Genomic DNA, 21,790 nt, shown 5'->3' with positions numbered 1-21,790 from the left:
TAATTGAGAAGCCACACATTTTTTAATTAAAGTTGTCAATTTAGTTCTATCAGGTCTACATCGTTGGAACGTTAAAATTACATACTGTCCATATCTTTGTATAAATAATGTTGATAGCATTTCAAATTTACATTGAGTACAGAACATGTTTTGATTTGCTTCTCTAACTAGATTATTAAAAGACACTGATTTGCAGTCTGGTAAAGTCAAATATATAAATCTTTCAGTGTCTATTGTAGTAGTACTTGAAAAGGAACAATTGTCGCAGTTATGCTGCCATTTCTAAGAATATTTAACAACAAGGGGTGGTGATGGACAGAGTTTCTGAATTAAGCAGAATACTCTCACCCAGTCAAGAGATCAGGGCTAGATCCAACACGTTTTTTAGCTCACTGCACCATCCCAGCTCAGAACCTGGCTATATGCAAATTAGTCTGTTCCTGTCCCAGTGCATGATGGGAACAGGGCAAACCAAACTACCAAGCCAATTCTTACACTGGGAAGGAAACAAGCTTCCGGGGACCGGTTTCTGGCATTTCAGCCGTCGTCGGCCCGGCTTGCTTGAATCCTGATGGTGCAATGAGCAAGGGACTCACATCTGAGTATACCCTTCCACGCTTAGGGTGGACAAAATATTTAACAACAAGGGTGGGTGATGCATTTATAAGAAAGGCCAAAAAGATTTTCTACATCTACATGTTCATCTTGCAATACAACAAGCATATACATTAGAAATTCCTGACAATCTTGCTGAATATTCAGTGAAAATTGATTTAGACCAGAACAAATGTCTAAAACATTTCGAATTTCAGAAACACTTTGTATTTTTGTTCTATCACTGCTACATTTCTTTTTTTTTTTTTTTTTTTAATTTGTTTTTATTGTTGCAGAAGCAAGGATAATATGCATCGTCATATTTTACTGCGCGGCATCAACATTCTGCCGTCGGCAGCCATTTATGCAACTTTTCAAATTAACATTTTTCTTTTTTAAAACTTAACCATAAACAGGGTCTCGGCATTGTCCAATTTGCATATTAGTACTTATCATTTTTGCGAGAATATAGGTTTCCCTAGGCATGTAGCATGTTACATCACCAGACTGGAATCATCGTCATTTCTATTCGTCAGGCTCAATCATCCCGCCTCACCCTATGTCCCTATCCCAACCCCCATTCCTCCCTCTCAAAATAACCCCTCCTCTTCCCCTTCACTCTCTGTATCCTCACCCTCGGGTAATGGCTCACAGATCTCACCCCTATATACATTCCAGGGTGACCACAGTTTATTCCATTTTCGTGGGTTGAGTCTCTGTTGGTAGACTGCCCTTTCATTAATCATTAGCATATCCATGTTTCTACTCCATTGAGTCAGGGTCGGGGTAGTGCTTGCCCCCCAGTTCAGTGCTATGTCACGTTTGGCCAACATCATCCCAATAATCACCCATCCCTTCCCATGTTGTGTAAGGTCTGTCGGGCTCCATACATTCAGTAGGCATACTCTGGGTTCAGGAATCAATGAGGTGTGCAAGGTCTGGCCCATTGTGCGTGTAACCCTCCTCCAGTAATCCTGGATATTTGGGCAGTCCCACAGCGTATGGAACAGCGTACCCTCCTCCCCACAATTCCTCAGACAGTATGGGTGATCAGCCCTCTGGATTCTGTGTAGTGTCGTGCGGGTGTAGTAGACCCTATGTAGGACTTTAAACTGTACTAGTCGAAAGCGTGTAGATATACCCGCCTCCTTGGGCGATGCCAATGCTGCATTCCAGTCCGCCTCATCCAATTCCCCAACCTCGTCCTCCCAACGTTCTTTCAGTTTTATCAGTGGGTCTGGCAAGTTATTGAGCAGCTTGCGGTATGTGAGTGAGATAGCACTTGCTTCCATGTAGTCTGTTAGTAGCCGGTCCTCTAACGGAGCCGATTCTGGGACCTCGGTGCCTGGCTCCAACACTGACAGGAGTGCATGTCTGATCTGTATATATCTATATGTTTCAGTTATCGCCATCTCGTATTGTTCCCTCAGGACCGCGAAGGAGATCACCCCGTCCCTCGTCCACATGTCCCCCACTGTGGAGATCCCAATGTCGTCCCACTGGTCAAACCCTTTACTACGTCGTAAGTTACCTAGACTCTTGGCATCCCACAGCGGTGGTAGCTTGGTGATCACCCCCTCCCATCCCAGTCGCCTCTGGGCTTTATGCCACAAAGCCACCGTGTGTTTGGTCGGGCCTATCAATTTTGTTAACAGACTTTTATTATATAGCGGGGCCAGTAGGGTGTTTAGGCCTAGTTGCCTCCTGTCAGCCATGTATGCGGGATCATTCTGTGCTGCATGTATCCACTGATTAATCACCTTAAGGTGTGCTGCCCAGTAGTACAATTCAAGGTGTGGGAGCGCTATCCCCCCGCTGTACCAGTCCCTCACCATTTTCGCATGCGCGACCCTGGCCGGTTTATCTCCCCATAGTAGGCCTGATACTTGTGCCGCCACCTGTCTGAAATATGATGGTGGAACTATTGCCGGCGTGTTTTCTAGGACATACAAGAAGCGTGGCAGTGCCATCATTTTGAAAAGCGCCGCCCTACCTAGCAACGTCAATGGGAGGGACTTCCAGTGTCGCACGTCCGCCTTGAACCTATCCAGCAATGGCTTTAGGTTCAGGTCCAGGAAGGTCGCATGTTCCCGTGTAATATGGATTCCCAGGTATTTGAAGGAGAGGGGTTCTATTAGCAACGGGCAGTCTGCAGTCAGGGGCGGTGTGGTGCCATTTAGCATGTAGAGTACTGATTTCGACCAATTAATTTTATACCCCGACGCCGTGCCAAGTCTCTCGCATAAAGCCAACAGGACCGGTATCCCATGCTCGAGGTCCGTGAGGTACACTAACATGTCGTCGGCGTACAGGGAGACCCTGTCTTCCCAGTCGCCTCCCCACTGGATGCCCTTCAGCAGCCGTGTGGTCCTGATGACTGTCGCCAAGGGTTCCAAAACTAAGGCGAATAGCAACGGCGAGAGTGGGCACCCTTGCCTCGTGCCTCTCGCTAGCGGGAACTCCCTCGAGATGTGGCCATTGGCCGTCACTCGTGCCACGGGTTCAGTGTATAGTAGCCTGACCCACGATATGAATTTCGTGCCAATACCCATGTGTGCCAGGACCGCAAGGAGATAGTTCCACTCCACCATGTCGAACGCCATCCTGGCATCCAAGGAGAGCACCGCCGCTTGTTCCTGCAGTAGTGGAGCGCGTGCCATTACGCCGTGAAGCCGGCGGAGGTTCATCGCTGTACTCCGGTGCGGCATAAACCCCGACTGGTCCGGGTGTATCAGGTGCGCCAGCTGTGGCAGCAATCTAGTGGCCAGCAGTTTCGCCAGAATTTTACTCTCTGCGTTTAGGAGGGAGATCGGGCGATATGATCCGCAGTCTTCCGGGGGTTTACCGGGTTTTGGTATTGCTATTATTGTGGCCGTACGCTGATCGGGTGGCAGTCGCCCTTCCCCCAGACACTCTTTGTACATTTGGAGCAGGGGCGTAGACAGCGTCTCCGCCATGGTCTTGTACCACTCAATCGGCACCCCATTGGGGCCGAGCGCCTTCCCTGGGTGTAACGCCGCTATAGCTGCCTGTATCTCCTCGGTTGTCAGGTCCGAGTCTAGCTCGTCTCGTTTATCCTGTGGCAGTGTATTGGTAGGTACACCCTCTAGAGACCCCACCGCCATTTCCCGGGTAACTTCGTAGTCCGGGGAGTATACTGATTGGAAATGATCCGCCAGTACCTCCACTATTCTTGACGGGCAGGTCTGCACCACCCCGTCTGGGTCCTTCAACTGCAGAATGGCCCTCTGTCCGCCCCTTTTCTTTTCTAGCCAGGCCAGCAGTTTTCCCGCCTTGTCGCCCACGTCGTACACCCTGTTCGTTGTTGCTGCTATTGCGTCCATTGCCTTGCGGCGCTCATGGTCCGCGTGACGCTGCTGACACAGCCGAAGCACGTGTTTCGTGTGCCCGGTCGGGTCTCTCTCATGAACTTGTGTGGCCTTGTCCAGTCGGTCCTCCAAGTCTAGCAGTGTCTGACGCTTTGTGCGCTTATGGTGTGTTATAGCGGAAACAGCCTGCCCTCGCAAAACTGTCTTGTAAGCTTCCCACAAGGTTGTATGGGAGCGCACTGACCCTGTATTCTCGGCAAAGTAAGACTTAGTGCCCCTTTTTAGTGTTTTGGCCACTGATGGTTCGTGAAGGTAGCATGGGTAGATAGGGTAGATGCGTTTACGTGCACGTTCATGACTGGTAAGAGACAGTGTCAGTGGGGAGTGATCTGAGATCCCCGTGGACGGATTTGGACTTCGGCTACAGTGAGGAGGCCCCCCCCCCAGTGTGAGAAGGTAGTCAATTCTTGATAAGCTGTCATGAACCGCAGAATAGTATGTGTACTGCCGGTCACCTGGGTGGGACTGTCTCCATACATCCACCAACCCCTGTGCCTCCATGAATTCGTGCAGTCGGGAGGGCCCCGGCGTGTGTGTGCGCACCGGGAAGCGGTCCATCGTGTTATGTGCCACGGCATTGAAGTCGCCCCCTACAATGAGGTCCCCTTCCGGCAGTTCCAGTAAAAAGTTTCCCAACTCTGGGAGAGCAGTGGTATGCAGTGCCGGCGGGACATATACTGACACCACGTTGAGCGGTCTCCCCTCCCACCGCCCATGTATCGCAGCAAAGCGACCCTGTGTATCGATTTTAGTGGATTGGACTATGAATTTTGACGTTCGGTGCATTAAAATCCCTGTGCCACGGGAACCTTTGGTAAATTCAGAGTGCACAACCATGCTGTACCCCTTTCTATCCAGGGCCCGAGTCGCTGTGCCCGTTAGATGTGTTTCCTGCAGTAATACCAGAGCAGGATTCAGTCTCTTTATGCCCTGTACCACTAGCCCTCTCTTTATTTTGTCTCCCAGACCCCTCACATTCCAGGACATAATGTTCAGCGGGATTGCCTGCCCCATAATATCACCTCCTCCCACCATGTGTGGACCGGTACTGAGTCTTCATGCCGTGCCATGGTACCTGTACTCTACGCTCTGGCGCCCTGCCTGTTATGTCCTGACCCTGAAAACAAACCAATACCCCAACTACTACCCTTACCCCAACTCCCCCCCTCCCTGCCCCCCTGCTCAACGGACTACGAACTGCCCGCCCCCCCAACTTAGCAGAGTGCCTGATCCCCCCCCAAAACATAGTACTTGCTCGCTGGGGCGAAGGACTCTCCGCAGTCGGCGGCCTCCTCCTTGTTCGCGGAGGCCCTCAGCCCAGTGTCCACAGCGGCATTCTCGGTCTGCGGTGATCACAGTTCAAATTGTCAGGTACCGGGGCTTACTGCTCTCCCTCGTCGCCCCCCTCTTGAATACCGCTCAGAGGCGATAGTGGCTCTTCTTCTTCCCCTGTCGACTGCGGGCCCCGCTGTGACCCACCAGTGCGATGCTTGGAATGTCTGCTGGAGCGACAAGGGAGACCCGCCGTCCGCCAGCCCTCCAGCCAGTCCTGTGCAGCCTCCGGGGTTTCGAAAAACCAAGTCTTATTGTCGTCCACCACCCGAAGTTTGGCTGGGAAGAGCATTGAATAAGGGATCTCCCTGGCACGTAGTTCTTTTTTGACCTCGAAGAAAGTTCTCCTCCTCCTCGCGACCTCCGCCGTGTAGTCCGGAAAAAAGGCGATCGTTGCGTTTTGAATCTTGATGGGGGGTGAGGTCCTCGCTGCCTGTAGAATGACATCACGGTCCCTAAAATTAAAGAGCCGTGCTATGATCGGCCTGGGGTTGGCTCCTGTTTGACGGCGTCCGCCAGGGACCCTATGGGCTCTCTCCACAGTGAAGAAGTTCGAGAGTCCCTTAGGTTGTAGGTGCTGCTTGATTAAGTTCTCCACATACAGATCCATTGTTCTTGTGTCCTCCGATTCTGGCACACCTATTATACGGACGTTGTTCCGCCTCGAGCGCCCTTCCTGATCATCGAGCTTATCTCTCAGTTCCTTATTCTCCTTTGAGATACGTTCCATATTAATCTGTAGCTCTGATACATCCTCCACCAAGGCTTTCGTCACTATTTCCATATTATTTACCTTCTCCGTCATCTTGTGGAAATCCGCCCGAATCAGTGTAATTTCAGCTGAGATGGACCCCACCGTTGCTTGCACCTGGGTGAGAGCTCGCATTACATCATCCAGGGTAGCCTTTTTGCCTCCCGTCGCCTCCACTGACTTGCCCACCTGTGATCTGGCGTCCGGTGGGGGGGTGCCTGGTTTCTCATATGCGAAGCGGTCAAGGCGGGACTGCGTCGCGTTGTTTTTCTGCCCCTTGCCGGCCATCTTGATTGTGGAGCCGAGTACGTCGAGCCTGTTTGTTGACGCCCGGTCCTTTACACTCCTCTGGGGCTACCAGCCTTCCGGGTCACAGTCCTCCCTCCGTCGTGGCTCCCGGCGCCCCAGCCTGGTATCCCCCGGCTCGCCGCAGGCACACGACGTGTCGGCGCGTGATCTCCCTGGTCCGCTATACGTGAGGCCGATGTATGGTGAGGTGCCCCACCGGGTGGTGCGGGACGAGTATCTGGCTGTGAGTGCGCTCCTGCTGCGCCCCACCAACGTCCGTCGCTTTAGGTCTCTGCCTCACCCCCCCACCTCCTCCGTGGGGCAATCGTCTCTCCTTGGTATCCCTGCCAGTGTCTGGGGATTAGAGTCCACGTGGGCTACTCGGTATGGCACCGAAGCCTTTGTGCCCACCTGCGCCCGCCTCTCTCACTGTGCGCCTTCACTCGGCGTGTACCTGCACCAGACCGGCCAGTCACTGGGTCCCCGCCGGGTCCTCAAGATGGCGGGCCCTGATTCGAATTCCGCCGCTCCGCCCGTCCCCTCCGGTCGTCTGTGCCGCTCCTCGCCACTCAGCGCGGGGGCGCCTGGGGTCACGCTCGGGGCTCCCGAAGCCTGTGAAGTGCAGCGGGACGTCGGCGGGTCGCTCTTCCGATGTCGTCGCGGGCGGCCGTTTCCGGCTGCCCTCTGCCCAGGTCGGCTCACTTCCTGTCGGCTCACCAGTCCAGACAAGTCCCCGGCTCAGGATCTCTTCAGGGGCCCACTCCGGGTCTACACGATCTCGTCTCCCCGGTCTCGGATTTTCTTTCCGCTTTGCCGTACCTCTGCCGCCCGGTCCTGGGCATCAGTACCGTCCCGCATGGGACATAAATGCAGCGGATCACTGGTCGGATTTCCTTGGAGGCCGCTTCAGCCGCGGAGCTCTCCCTCTAAGCTGCCGCCATCTTCGGCTGCTGGCCACGCCCCCACTGCTACATTTCTCAAACACAGAATTCAACAAACAAAATCTTTGATCACGATTTTCAACAATCTGTTCTTGTACAGTTTGGAGAAAAAAAACATTAACTACTACATTAGCATAGCAGTTGACACCAGAACTGTTTTCAAACTGAAATCCAACAACATCTTTAATGGAATCATTTTCCTTTCTGCTCACAATTACTGGTTCATCTACTTTTTTTCTTTTTGCTACAACTTCACTACAATTTTTCTCATTTCTTCTTTTTTGGCCTACCACACGCTTTTCAAATACAGGATATTGAGGTAAATTTTGAGCATACTCTCTTCTTAACCTATTATATTCTTTTACACAATTTAGATATGCATTAATCTTTGTCTCATCAAAATCAATCAAGTACAATCCAGCTAAAGTTCTGACTAGAGATAAAGCAACGTATGCCATACCCTCCTTGAACACAGAACTTCCAATATTCACCAAAGCACTATCTACACTTAAATCTTGAAGATTTATGAATAGTCACAGCATTTGCCAAAGAAACAGGAAACTGTTTTCAGCGGATATATAAATCTTTCACAAGCAAAAGTCGAGCAGAACAATAACTGATTTGTTGTAATTCCTCAATTCCATAAAATTTAATTTTTAAAAATTCAATTCCATCTCTATTTTGGTAATTCACAAAATCAACAACATAACCCATTGCTCCATTTACTAAACCTCTTTCCACATGTAAATTCCGTCGTAAAAGTATATGAAAATTTAAACATGCATACAGAGTCTTTTCCAAACCAGCAGTTTTAGATATTGTCTTCTCTAAAGAATCCAATTTTGATTTCAACTTTTCAGACAAAATAATAGTTGCTCCTTCATGCTCTATTTTATCAATAGCTTCCAGTTTCACAATCTCTTGATTTTCTAACTGTAACATTTTGTTGTTGAAGATTGAACATTCTTGCAGAGTTGGCATCAAGCATATCACTGAATTCTTTCAGGAATTTTCTTAAAAATATTCTCTAGGAGAATATTTTCGTTTGGAAACAAATTTGAAATTAATCGTGCATGTAAAGCTTCTTTGCCATGCTCACTTACTTTTCCAATTCTTACATCTTGTAGAATATTTTTATAATCTTCATCCTTTGCCTGTCGCATATTTTGAAGCAGTTCAATGCATATTTGAAATGTAACCACATGTTAACATACCCAATGCTTCCTAGGCACTTCCTTGTATCTTCATGCGTAAGCATTTTAAACACTGGTTGTCCTTTCACTGGAGTTAACTGCAGTAGATCTCCAAAAACAATAATGTTTATGCCTCCAAATAACACATCATACTCTGTTTTAAGAATTTCTTGCATTCTTAAATGCACAAAAGCAAGCATTACATTTGATACCATGCTTACCTCATCAATGATAAGAAGTTTCATTTTCTTCAGAACTCTGGAAACTTCACAACAAGCTTCTCCAGATAGCTTGTAGTATTGTAATTTATTATCATGCTCTACTGGCAGCATCAATAAACGATGTAAAGTAAACCCTTTAATGTTATGTGCTGCCAACCCAGTTGGAGCAGTAACAACACAAGACAGCGATAACTCCGTTCTTTTCTGCAGATAACGTCAGACAGGCATAGATGACATACATGAGCACTCTTTTTTCTCATGACATAAACCATGCTCAATCTGTTCTATGACTTCGTCATATATTTGTTTCTGCTCAACGTTCAGTTCTTTTTCCAAATCTTCTAAGTTAACTTCATCCTCCTGAGCTTGTTCCATGGCTCTTTCCACTTTATCCATGGCAGTGGCAGCTTCATTTTGGATAATTGGTCCTCCTAGTAGATCCTGACTCAATGAAGCAGGACTCTGACTGTCTTGAGAACTGTCTCTAGCAATCTCTGCTGCAATTGTAGCTTCTTGCTGTATTTCCTCGTTCAACATTTGCAGATAATTTGAAAAAACAGGACATTCTATAGTATCCTTGGTTGCATTGAAGGAATCTTCATAACTGAGAAAATCTCCAAGTAGTTCCTCCTCTGTACGCCATGGCTTAAAGAGTTGCAAAAGAGCTAAATAGTAAAATTGCCTTTTGTCAGGAGATTCGCAACTCAATTTTCGATGATTTATCGAATGGCCTTTTTTTTGTTTCACCAGACATCCTTCACATCCAATTACAGCATATACTCCTTTATTGATATCTTCTGTGATGTTCCTCTTAAAAGTATAGGTTTGCACAACTTCATAGAGACAAATGTTCTCAAGATGACTAACTAACCTAGTCTGATTCTTATAATGAGTTCTTCGACAACACACACAAGAAAAATTAGGCCTTTCACTTGAATTAACCTTAAACTTTGTAATTTCATGGTCAAATTTTTCTATACTTGAAATCTGTACATTCTCTTCCACATTACCTTCCATTACTGTATCAGTTTCTGCACTGTCCTCTTTTTCACAAAAATAACAAAACTCAATTTCTTCAAAATGTTCTTCACATCTAATTCAGATCCATGCAAAAGAGCACTGTTTAACTGTTTTAGCTTAAGTGCTGGACTTTTTGCATAATACAACCTTCTCACTAATTTCCTCACTTTATTATGATGCACTGCTAACATCCTAAAATGGTGAAAAACACTCTGACATACTTTTCTTGAAAGACAAGCCAGTGAATGCCCAAGCAAACCTGTTTTTTTCTCTCACTCTGCAAGGATCTAACTCTTGCAACATTTTCATCTTTTGTTTGAGACTTTTCTTACTATATGTCCGTAGGAAATTGAGAAACAAAATCAATTGAATTCTGTCGCACACTACAAATACTACTACAATTCCATGTATACACTGGAACCTTAGGACATCTCCCTAAAACTTCATCAGGTAACACCTCTTCTGCATTTCTAGGGACAATTTTTTCTTTTTCAACCAGACAACCATCCTTCACCTCATATGCTCGACCACTGATGTCAACTGCATGCACCAAATCATTATCCTGAAAGTAACTTTCTTCATTAAAAAATGGCTCACAACTTGAACTATGCTTCCATTCTCCAGAAAAAACATCACAAACATTAGTCTGATTAATTACTCTTTTCCACTTACATTTTGATTTAAAAACGTTGATTACCTTATCTAGTGTACGAATTCTCTTGAATATTAAAGTGAATAATGTATTTTTCACTTCAAAAGCCTGATCCGCAATCTTCAAGATACTTTTTTTTTCTTGTAAAAAGCACTCTATTTTTGATAAATCTTAACATTTTTTAATACATTTAAAACAATTCTGTTATAAAACATTCATCTATGAATATCAATAAATTGATTTCTCCTTCTATTACTATAGAGAATATCATCTCCTCCTTTTGGGGCGCTCTGCTTCTTCTTTGTATTTACAGATATTTTATTTTTCTTTGAAACAATAACAAGATTTTTTTTAGATTGCATTAATTTCCTAAAAAAGTCTTTTGTTTGCTTACCAGGAGCATTCTTTTTTTTCACTGAAGATTCTATTTTGGATGAATCATCTAATTGTGTTATCTTGGCAAATAAACCATGTTTGTAAGTTTTTTTCTTCTTTCCTTTGTCGGCATATTCTTTTATCTTTCTATAGATGCTTACAATCTGTGGTAAGGAAAAAAAAACATATTATAGACAACTACTAACATACTACATATCAATTACAATAAGTGAACCATATAAACACTAGTTTACAACATAAGTAAGTTTCTAGACCAGCAACTGTGTCACAGCAATACTGCAGTACAGTTTCATTATTAATCTCACATACATTTTACCAGAAAACATTTACCAGAGTGACAAGAGACACATGCAAGGAGACAAATGACACACACAAAGAGAGAGATGGGGAAGGTATAGAGTGACATGAGACACAGACACAGAGTACCCTTCAAGCTAAGAGAGGCAAACTGTCAGCAGACACCCGTGAGATTATTGAAAAATGTGAAAATATAATTCCTTATTTCACACAGACACTCAGTGTGATCCTTGACCAAAATTTTAAAGCCAGACAATTTACCCAAAAGCATTTACAAAACTGACATGAGGCACACGCAAAGGGAGAGAGATGGGGCAGGTACAAAGTGACATGAGACACAGGCACGGAGTACCCTTTAAGCTAAGAGAGGCAAACTGTCAGCAGACACAGCTGACATTATTGAAAAATATAAAAATATAATTTCTTATTTCACACAGACACTCAGTGTGATCTTTGACCAAAATTTTAAAGCCTGACATTTTACCAAAAATCATTTACCAGTGACATGAGGCACATGCAAAGAGAGAAATGACACACACAAAGAGAGAGATGGGGCAGGTACCAAGTGACATGAGACACAGGCACAGAGTACCCTTTAAGCTAAGAGAGGTAAACTGTCAGCAGACACAGGTAAGATTATTGAAAAATGTGAAAATATAATTCCTTATATCACACAGACACTCAGTGTGATCCTTGACCAAAATTTTAAAGCCTGACATTTTACCAAAAAACATTTACCAGAGTGACATGAGGCACACGCAAAGAGAGAAATGACACACACAAAGAGAGAGATGGGGCAGGTACAAAGTGACATGAGACACAGACACAGAGTACCCTTTAAGCTAAGAGAGGCAAACTGTCAGCAGACAAAGCTGACATTATTGAAAAATGTGAAAATATAATTACTTACTTCACACAGACACTCAGTGTGATCCTTGACCAAAGTTTTAAAACCTGACATTTTACCAAAAATCATTTACCAGAGTGAAATGAGGCACAGGCAAAGAGAGAAATGACACACACAAAGAGAGAGATGGGGAAGGTACAAAGTGACATGAGGCACAGGCACAGATTATCGTTTAGGCTAAGAGAAGCTAACTGTCAGCAGACACAGCTGACATTATTGAAAAATGTGAAAATATAATTCCTTATTTCACACAGACACTCAGTGTGATCCTTGAACAAAATTTTAAAGCCAGACATTTTACTAAAAAACATTTACCAGAGTGACATGAGGCACATGCAAAGAGAGAAATGCCACACACACAAAGAGAGAGATGGGGCCGGTAAGTAAGTGACATGAGACACAGGCACAGAGTACCCTTTAAGCTAAGAGAGGCAAACTGACAGTAGACACAGCTGATATTATTGAAAAATGTGAAAATATAATTCCTTATTTCGCACAGACACTCAGTGTGATCCTTGACCAAAATTTTAAAGCCTGACATTTTACCAAAAAACATTTACCAGAGTGACATGAGGCACACGCAAAGAGAGAAATGACACACACAAAGAGAGAGATGGGGCAGGTACAAAGTGACATGAGACACAGGCACAGAGTACCCTTTAAGCTAAGAGAGGCAAACTGTCAGCAGACAGAGCTGACATTATTGAAAAATGTGAAAAGATAATTCCTTATTTCACACAGACACTCAGTGTGATCCTTGAACAAAATTTTAAAGCCAGACATTTTACCAAAAAACATTTTCCAGAGTGACATGAGGCACATGCAAAGAGAGAAATGACACACACATAGAGAGAGATGGGGCAGGTACAAAGTGACATGAGACACAGGCACAGAGTACCCTTTAAGCAAAGAGAGGCAAACTGTCAGCAGACACAGGTGAGATTATTGAAACATGTTAAAATAGAATTCCTTATATCACACGGACACTCAGTGTGATCCTTGACCAACATTTTAAAGCCTGACATTTTACCAAAAAACATTTACCAGAGTGACATGAGGCACATGCAAAGAGAGAAATGACACACACAAAGAGAGAGATGGGGCAGGTACAAAGTGACATGAGACACAGGCACAGAGTACCCTTTAAGCTAAGAAATGCAAACTGTCAGCAGACACAGCTGACATTATTGAAAAATGTGAAAATATAATTACTTATTTCACACAGACACTCAGTGTGATCCTTAACCAAAATTGTAAAGCCTGACATTTTACCAGAAAACATTTACCATAGTGACATGAGGCACAAGCAAAGAGAGAAATGACACACACAAAGAGAGAGATGGGGCAGGTACAAAGTGGCATGAGACACAGGCACAGAGTACCCTCTAAGCAAAGAGAGGCAAACTGTCAGCAGACACAGGTGAGATTAATGAAAAATATGAAAATATAATTCCTTATTTCACACAGACACTCATTTTGATCCTTGACCAAAATTTTAAAGCCTGACATTTTACCAAAAATCAATTACCAGAGTGACATGAGGCACATGCAAAGAGAGAAATGACACACACAAAGAGAGAGATGGGGCAGGTACAAAGTGACATGACATTTTACCAAAAAACATTTACCATACCATAGTAAATCGTTTTTGACACAGAGCACAGCTCCTTTAAATGACCACTACATTACAAGGCAGAAACCTAACTCATTTCCAAAATACATTTCCAATATGCACCATTACATTTTTTACCAGCATTACAAAAAAACATGACACACAATGCAAGAATAAAGAAAACCAATATCCTTCTTAATCTTCCCCATAGTGCATACAGCACTCTATCTAAACGCTTTTGAAGATTTAGAACAGTGTCAGTTACACACACCAGATTTTCTACAGAAGAATCTCTGAAATGCACCTCAGACACTGCAACCACAAATGGCCCTGATTCCCTGTAATTCTTCACACATATCCCTGGACTTAACCAAATAAAATTATTCCCACACTATTTCAAAACCATACTAACATTTTAATTGGTTCTACATTTCAACACTTTCGAACTCACATAATATTCACCCATCCCCCCAGTGCTCATTCAGCCTGTTACCATTGTAACTCCCACCTAACTCAGCACACAGGTGAAAAGTTCATCATACTATGTTGCAAATGAACTCAGCAAGGGTGTTTGACCTCTCAGTATACTAGCTATTCATGTGCTATGTTTCTTTTAATGACTTTTTCTCAACCATTAGAATTACTTCTTTCTAAAAACAAAAGCATGCACCCTAATTTACAGTGGAACATTTTAAGAAATCACCAATCATTTCTGCTTTTTCAAGTGCACTGAATCTCAACCACTTTTTTTCATAACTCCTACTTTCAATTTCAATTTTCAATTTCAAAGTGCTTTATTTCGAGTATTACTCATAAAAGCAGACAAACATACATATAATAAAAAACAATTAAATTTACAGCGTCATATTAGACTTAAGCACACAGTTAATAAAAAACACAATACATAGGAAGAGAATTATCAAAAGCAGGATTGATATGAAAAAGTGCCAAAATAGTGATCATAGATGAACAGATTTTTTTTTTTAAAAAGAAGATATATCATAAAATTTCTAGCCGATGATACATTAAAATTAGATATGTTATAGAAGATAAAAGATAGATACAAGTCTAGCAGTCTCTGACCAAATAATCATTTTTTCCAGAGAATAGACTATGGCCTAGCAGTCTCTGAATATATCATAAATTATTACAGAGAATAGACGTGTACTAACAATTCCTGTAAACAACAGAATGAGTTATTGCCCTCTAATCGTTCTCTGTCTTATAACCCAAGCCCACCCCAGGTACTTTGCAACGGCAATAATAATCCAGTTAGCAGATGTAGTTCTTAAAATCCGCAATGCTACCATGCTATTTTTTGTACCTAGGTTCCTACACATTGGAGCCAACCAAACTCTCCTAGGAATAGAGTACCTTGAACAAGAGAACAGAAAGTGACCAAGAGTCTCATTACCTACCCCACATGCAGGACATGTTGACGCGCCCCCTGCTTTCCATTTAGATGTTAAGTTGGATAAAGGCAAAGAACCAACCCTCAGTTGGAAAAGCAGTTTCCTGTCCATGGGCTTTAATATGTAATCCCAGTACATTTCATAAATTGGGTACAACTTGGTCTCTAAGTAGCTGGTGGTCATAGACCCACTATTTAAACTAAGCATACTTTTATTAACAACATGTTCCCAGTAGATACTTTTTATAGTGGATTTAGAAGGGAATAGGGCCCCAGCTGGGTCAACCCAAAGAGCGTTAAGTCCTATATCGAACAAGGCGATCTTCAATGATTTAAACCATTTAATTTTGTTGTAGCAGTCACTTGTGACAACGTCTTTAAACCCATTTGCATAGTGAGAGAGCTCTGGCGTGGTCCAAAGCCTACGCCAATATAAAATCGGGCGTAGTTTAGCCTTATCAGAAATTGCTCTCCTACCTAATTCATATCTTAGAGGCAATTGCGGGCTGCTCTGAGGGACGCCTATCAGATTCCTATAAAATTTATTTTCTGAGGTTTGGAGCTCCTGAAGGTTTTCATACCCCCATAGTTCCGCACCATACAGGGCAGACCCTATTGCTTTTGCCTCATAGATTATCAGAGGTGGTTTGATGGGCTTAGTGAACGATTTCCTTTGCTCTTTAATGATTGTGCCAGCTATTTGCTTGTACCTTAATGTAGCGATATTAAGGTGAGACCGCCACCTGTTATCGTTGGAAATATGTATCCCTAGGTAGGTGAAGGATTTAACAACCTCCAGGGTACGACCACCCAACGAGATATTGGATTTGAAATTTCTGTGAGGATTGAAGGCCATGAGTTTTGTCTTGGACCCATTTACCTCCAGTCCGTGGGCTACACAGAAATCATCAAATATTACCAATGCTTTTTGCAACCCAGCTGGTGTTTTTGATAAAATTAAAGTATCATCGGCGAACATTAAAATTGGAACTTTTTCACCTGCAAGAGAAGGAGCATCCACTGCCTGGGACTGCATTGAAGAAACCACACCGTTAATAAAAAGAGTGAACAGAGTAGGCGCCATTGAACAACCCTGCCTGACCCCACGCTCAACTGGGAATTCAACGGTGTCATTACCATACCCACCCCAGCGAATTTTGGCATAATTGCCCTCATGCAACCGCATGATTAAGGACAACAATTCCCCGGGGACCCCAAGTGTCACAAGAACTTCCCACAGTTTTGTCCTTGGAACCAGGTCGAAGGCAGCCCGCAAATCAACAAATGCTGCATACAGGCTGCCTCCACCTAGCACCACGGTCCTCCACTGAATCAGCTGAAGACGGAAGACTTGGTCCACAGTGCTGGTTGCCCTGCGAAAGCCAGCCTGGAAGGGGGATAAGATGTTATTATCCTCCACCCAATCAAGCAGCCTATTAACAATTACACGACCAACTATCTTTTGAACAGTATCAATCAAACTAATCGGAGGGTAATTACTAGGCAGAGCGCGATCCCCTTTCTTGTATATCGGGATGATAACGGCACCCCTCCATGTTACAGGGATATCTGCACCTCTGGCAATGTGATTGATTAGCAGATGAATGTATTTAGACCACCTTGCAGTATCGTTTAAAAAAACGTCTGCAGGTACACCGTCAATGCCAGGAGCACGACCATGATGGACAGTTTTAAGTGCCATTATTATTTCGTGCTGCGTAAAGGTGTCAGCTTCCGTCGTGGCATGGGGTTCACATACGCTATCCGTAGCCAGGTCGCTCGAAGCATATTGTTCACTAAAAAATTTAACCCAGGCATCCTGGGGGACGTTATTTGTAGAGGCGTCTTCAATCCTGTCGTGGCCCCATTTAACTATATGCCAAAATAACCTAGAGTTATTTTGGTCACTGGCACTCTGTAACATATTCCAGTGGGCTTCATCCCAATCTTTTTTAGCCTTAACTATGGAGGATTTATATTGTGCCCTAGCCATCCTGGTGGCCTCCTTGTTTTTATTTTTAATCGCGGCCCATAAACGGGCCCTGGCCCCCTTACAGTCTTGGTTATACCATTTGGCTGGCCTAAGTTTCCCTGGCTTTTTGTTATTAATCGGTTTTAAAAAGTGGCATTGTATTTCTTTGAAAAGGTCGTTGTGGACCTGAGTAACTATGTTTTGGGTAGGGGGTAGCCCGACCACACCCTCAAGGGCCACAGTGGCCTTGTCAGTTGCCATGTTTATTTTTTCCAAAGCTAGCAGGTCAGTTTTAACACTGGTCCACCTCAGCCTGCGCATATCGTTAGTGGGTATAATCAATGGCGGGAGAGGTTCAGCACAGGTATTTAAGACGGCATCAGACTTCCACCAGTTATGAAGGACACATAAAGGGTCATGATCGCTCTCTAACCTTTCCAACACAACCATATCAATGACCTTTGGCCATAGAGACATACTGCATATTACGTAGTCGATACGGCTCTTATTTCTTCCATTGTTAAAAGTCATAGCTGGTATTCTGTCAGACTTTGTCCGGCCATTCAAGGCCCTTAACCCGTGTTCAAAACACATAGCGTTTAGGCCAAGGATGTCCTCAGTCCAACGAGTTATTGGGACTGTAGTGAGAGCGGGGATATCCCATAGGGTGTCTTCTTCCATACCCAATTGTACATCGCCAGTGTCTAAAGGCTCAAAAGTGCGATTTAGGTCGCCGGCTATTAATATATTATTCCCTGATGAGTGAGTTTCTATTAAGTTATACAAAGACATAAGGACCTCAGATTTTCTTACATTTCCCCCCCTGGCATATATATTGTAAATGTCCATGGAGGTAGATGAGCTACCCTTTAATCGAATGAGCTGAATGTCTTTTTGGCGAAGCTCAATGTTACTCACATCAACCATGAGAGCCTGGCGCACCCATATCGTAAGTCCCCCCATCGGTCGCCCTTTAGGACCCTTAGTGGCTGGGAGGTAAAAATTCAAATAACCAAGCGCAAATACAGGATCTACAGCCCAGGTTTCTTGGAAAATGCAGACATCGTATTGGCTGACAAAACCAGACCATATACCACAATCCAATTTAGAACAAAGCCCCGCAATATTCCAAGACAATAAATTCCCGGTTGTGTTTGCTGCTATAGAACAAGTGCAATGATCCGACCCTGTTAACAATAGATCAACATTGCCAGATACATTAGGATTTGCAATAGCTACACCAGCTCTAGGTACAGTAGTGCCTGTCACATCCTGTAATGGTTTAGGACAACTCGAAACCACTATATAGTTTGCAGCCATAGGAACTTGCGACACGGTGGTAGAGGTGCATGGTAGTCAATCACAAGCGTCTAGGTTGGAGAGTGCAGCGAATCTATTTTCCACTCCTAGACCCCACTCAGCAAGATCAGAGTTCTTGCTGCCCCTCTTGGTTACAACGTTCCATTTTGTTCTGAGAGTGCTGCAATTAGGACCTCTACCTTTCCTAGGATAAAAGAAATCTAAAGTCAGAGGAACAATAGGGGTAAATCTTTTCTGGGGCGGGTGGAGATTTGGTAAAATATTTGGCAGGACCTCGGGGTCAGAGAAGTTAAGTACAACGCAATCCCCCTTGAATTTTTTTGCCCTGTTGCCAATCCACTCGACCCTTCGTGCATTCACCAGTTCTTCCGCGAGTTGCTCCTTGCCCCAGGGTGTTATGGCCATGTTATTAGTTAGCCATGATAACGATTTATTGAGTAATGACGCAGTCGACTCAGCATCACCGGGGGCTAATTTGGGTACATTAGCAAGAACAAGAACTAATGGTGAGGCTTCAACGACGAGCTCTGATGCTCCTTTCGTGGTATTTGATTCCCCATAAGGTAAGGCAGATGAAACATCTCCGGGAGGCCTATCAGATAAGTTTGCCAGTAAGGGCAACGGGGGATTTTGTGTAACAACAGAAGTCGGTCCGTTAGAGTGGTTAGATTGAATTTCACTCATCAGAGGCTGGACACATGTTGAGATGAATTCTGGTAGTTTTCTCACCTCCCCCAAAGTTTTTCCCAATAGACCCTCCAGTTTGCTTACCTCAGCAGTTAATTTGTCGATTTTACTGATCAGGGGTTTTACCATCCCTTTAATTTTTGTATCCATCAGACAACAAAGTTTTTGCAATAAATCGTCGGAAAGAGTCACATAAGTTTCCCCATTCAAGTCCTCTTCGTCATCATCGATAGATTTCCTAGGTGGCGACGCGACTTTGTTTTTAGATGACCTTAAGCCTCCTCTCTTTTGTATGGCTTTCCTTTTACCCCCTGAAACCCTAGGTGCGGGGATGGGGGGAGCGGTAGAAATAGCAGACTCGCTATTTACGGAATGCACAGTTGGTGCATCTGTGTCACTATTTTCTTCTATATTAGCAACAATGCCGCTAGGCTGAATGCAATTTGAATCCTGGAGGGAGGCATGTGCCCCACCGTGGAGGCTATTATTTAACAAGGTGAATGAATCCTCGTTCTCAATATCTACCAGTGGTGATTGTAGAGGTGATTCCAGACCCAGTGAGGTCCTTCTATCAGTGTTGATTTTTGCCACAACTTGTACAAGATAGTTCTCCATTGTATTGGAAGGTGTGGGTTGCTTTTTTGCAGGCATTTGGCAACAGAAATCCTCTTGAGACAAAAACAAGTACTACAAATGGTGGGGTTAGTGATTACCTGGCGCTTAGTAAGCCTGGTCTGCCTTATGCGTTGGAGATGATGTAATTAGAGGCAAAGTCCCTGGCCCAACCCAACCGTGGCCAACCTCGGACGGCCTCAGACGGCCCGCCCTTTGTCCGGGCTTCGTCCGGGCGTCCCGCTCGCGTCCCGCGAAGCGGGTGTCTCCGGCGCTTTTGTGCGCCTCCTGGCGCCCTGGCGTCGGTGGAAAGCGCGCCGCCGCGTAGGCTGCCGGGAATTGAAGTCCCGGAGCGGCGGCGCGTGTAGATTGTGTGCAGATGACTCTCGGCGGTGGCGGCTTCTCACCAGGTGACCCGCGACCCCAAGGAAATGCTCCTCGCTATTGCAGCGTTACAGCGTCAGCAGCAGGTAAGTTTTTGGCTTCTCCCCCGCTCCGCTGGTGTCTCCGGCGCTTTTGTGCGCCTCCTGGCGCCCTGGCGTCGGTGGAAAGCGCGCCGCCGCGTAGGCTGCCGGGAATTGAAGTCCCGGAGCGGCGGCGCGTGTAGATTGTGTGCAGATGACTCTCGGCGGTGGCGGCTTCTCACCAGGTGACCCGCGACCCCAAGGAAATGCTCCTCGCTATTGCAGCGTTACAGCGTCAGCAGCAGGTAAGTTTTTGGCTTCTCCCCCGCTCCGCTGGTGTCTCCGGCGCTTTTGTGCGCCTCCTGGCGCCCTGGCGTCGGTGGAAAGCGCGCCGCCGCGTAGGCTGCCGGGAATTGAAGTCCCGGAGCGGCGGCGCGTGTAGATTGTGTGCAGATGACTCTCGGCGGTGGCGGCTTCTCACCAGGTGACCCGCGACCCCAAGGAAATGCTCCTCGCTATTGCAGCGTTACAGCGTCAGCAGCAGGTAAGTTTTTGGCTTCTCCCCTGCTCCGCTGGTGTCTCCGGCGCTTTTGTGCGCCTCCTGGCGCCCTGGCGTCGGTGGAAAGCGCGCCACCGCGTAGGCTGCCGGGAATTGAAGTCCCGGAGCGGCGGCGCGTGTAGATTGTGTGCAGATGACTCTCGGCGGTGGCGGCTTCTCACCAGGTGACCCGCGACCCCAAGGAAATGCTCCTCGCTATTGCAGCGTTACAGCGTCAGCAGCAGGTAAGTTTTTGGCTTCTCCCCCGCTCCGCTGGTGTCTCCGGCGCTTTTGTGCGCCTCCTGGCGCCCTGGCGTCGGTGGAAAGCGCGCCGCCGCGTAGGCTGCCGGGAATTGAAGTCCCGGAGCGGCGGCGCGTGTAGATTGTGTGCAGATGACTCTCGGCGGTGGCGGCTTCTCACCAGGTGACCCGCGACCCCAAGGAAATGCTCCTCGCTATTGCAGCGTTACAGCGTCAGCAGCAGGTAAGTTTTTGGCTTCTCCCCCTTCCTTTCAAACTGCCATTTCATTTCCACAACTCATCTGAATACAACTACATCTACCTTGAAGATGCCAAAAGTCTGGATTGTGGGTCATAGCTTTGTTCACTGGAGTGAAAAATATGCATCTAACAGAGGTATTCACAACCTTAATTTACCAAATGTGGATATTATGTGAATTGGACAGAGGATTGAGAAGTCACCAAGTGATACCATTGGTAAAATCCTTTATGCATCTACCACACCCTGACCTCATAATTGTGCACTGTGGTGGCAATGACCTTGGCACTTTGACTGGGGTAGGTCTGGAAATGCTTTTAAAGGACACCTTTTGGGCAATTGATGTCACTTTTTCCAAAAACTGCCTTGGTATTTTCTAATTTATGCCAAAGGCAAAAATGGAACTGGTCCAACCAATTTTGTCCACAGATTGAGAAAGCAAGGAAACATGTGAATAAATCTGTTTCTGCTTTCCTCAGAGACTATGGTATGGGTTCCATGATATACCACAATAACTTGCGTTACAACATGCAAGGCATCTATAGGACAGATGGTGTACATTTTACAGATGAGGGGAGTAGAGTCTTTCTCTTGAATTTTAGACTCTATATAGGTACCTACTTGTAGGTACAAAAAACACCCATACAACACAAAAGCTCTTTTCAGAGCTACCCTACCTCTAAGCACTCTAAATTATTTTCTTACTCCAATTTTTTACACTGTTTTTCCCCGTTGTGCGCTCAGGGTACGCGTA

This window comes from Lissotriton vulgaris, chromosome 7 (genome assembly GCF_964263255.1).
Source record: "Lissotriton vulgaris chromosome 7, aLisVul1.2, whole genome shotgun sequence".
Lineage (NCBI taxonomy): Eukaryota > Metazoa > Chordata > Amphibia > Caudata > Salamandridae > Lissotriton > Lissotriton vulgaris.
The sequence above is the reverse complement of the archived record's forward strand: the minus strand, read 5'-3'. Positions refer to the sequence as shown.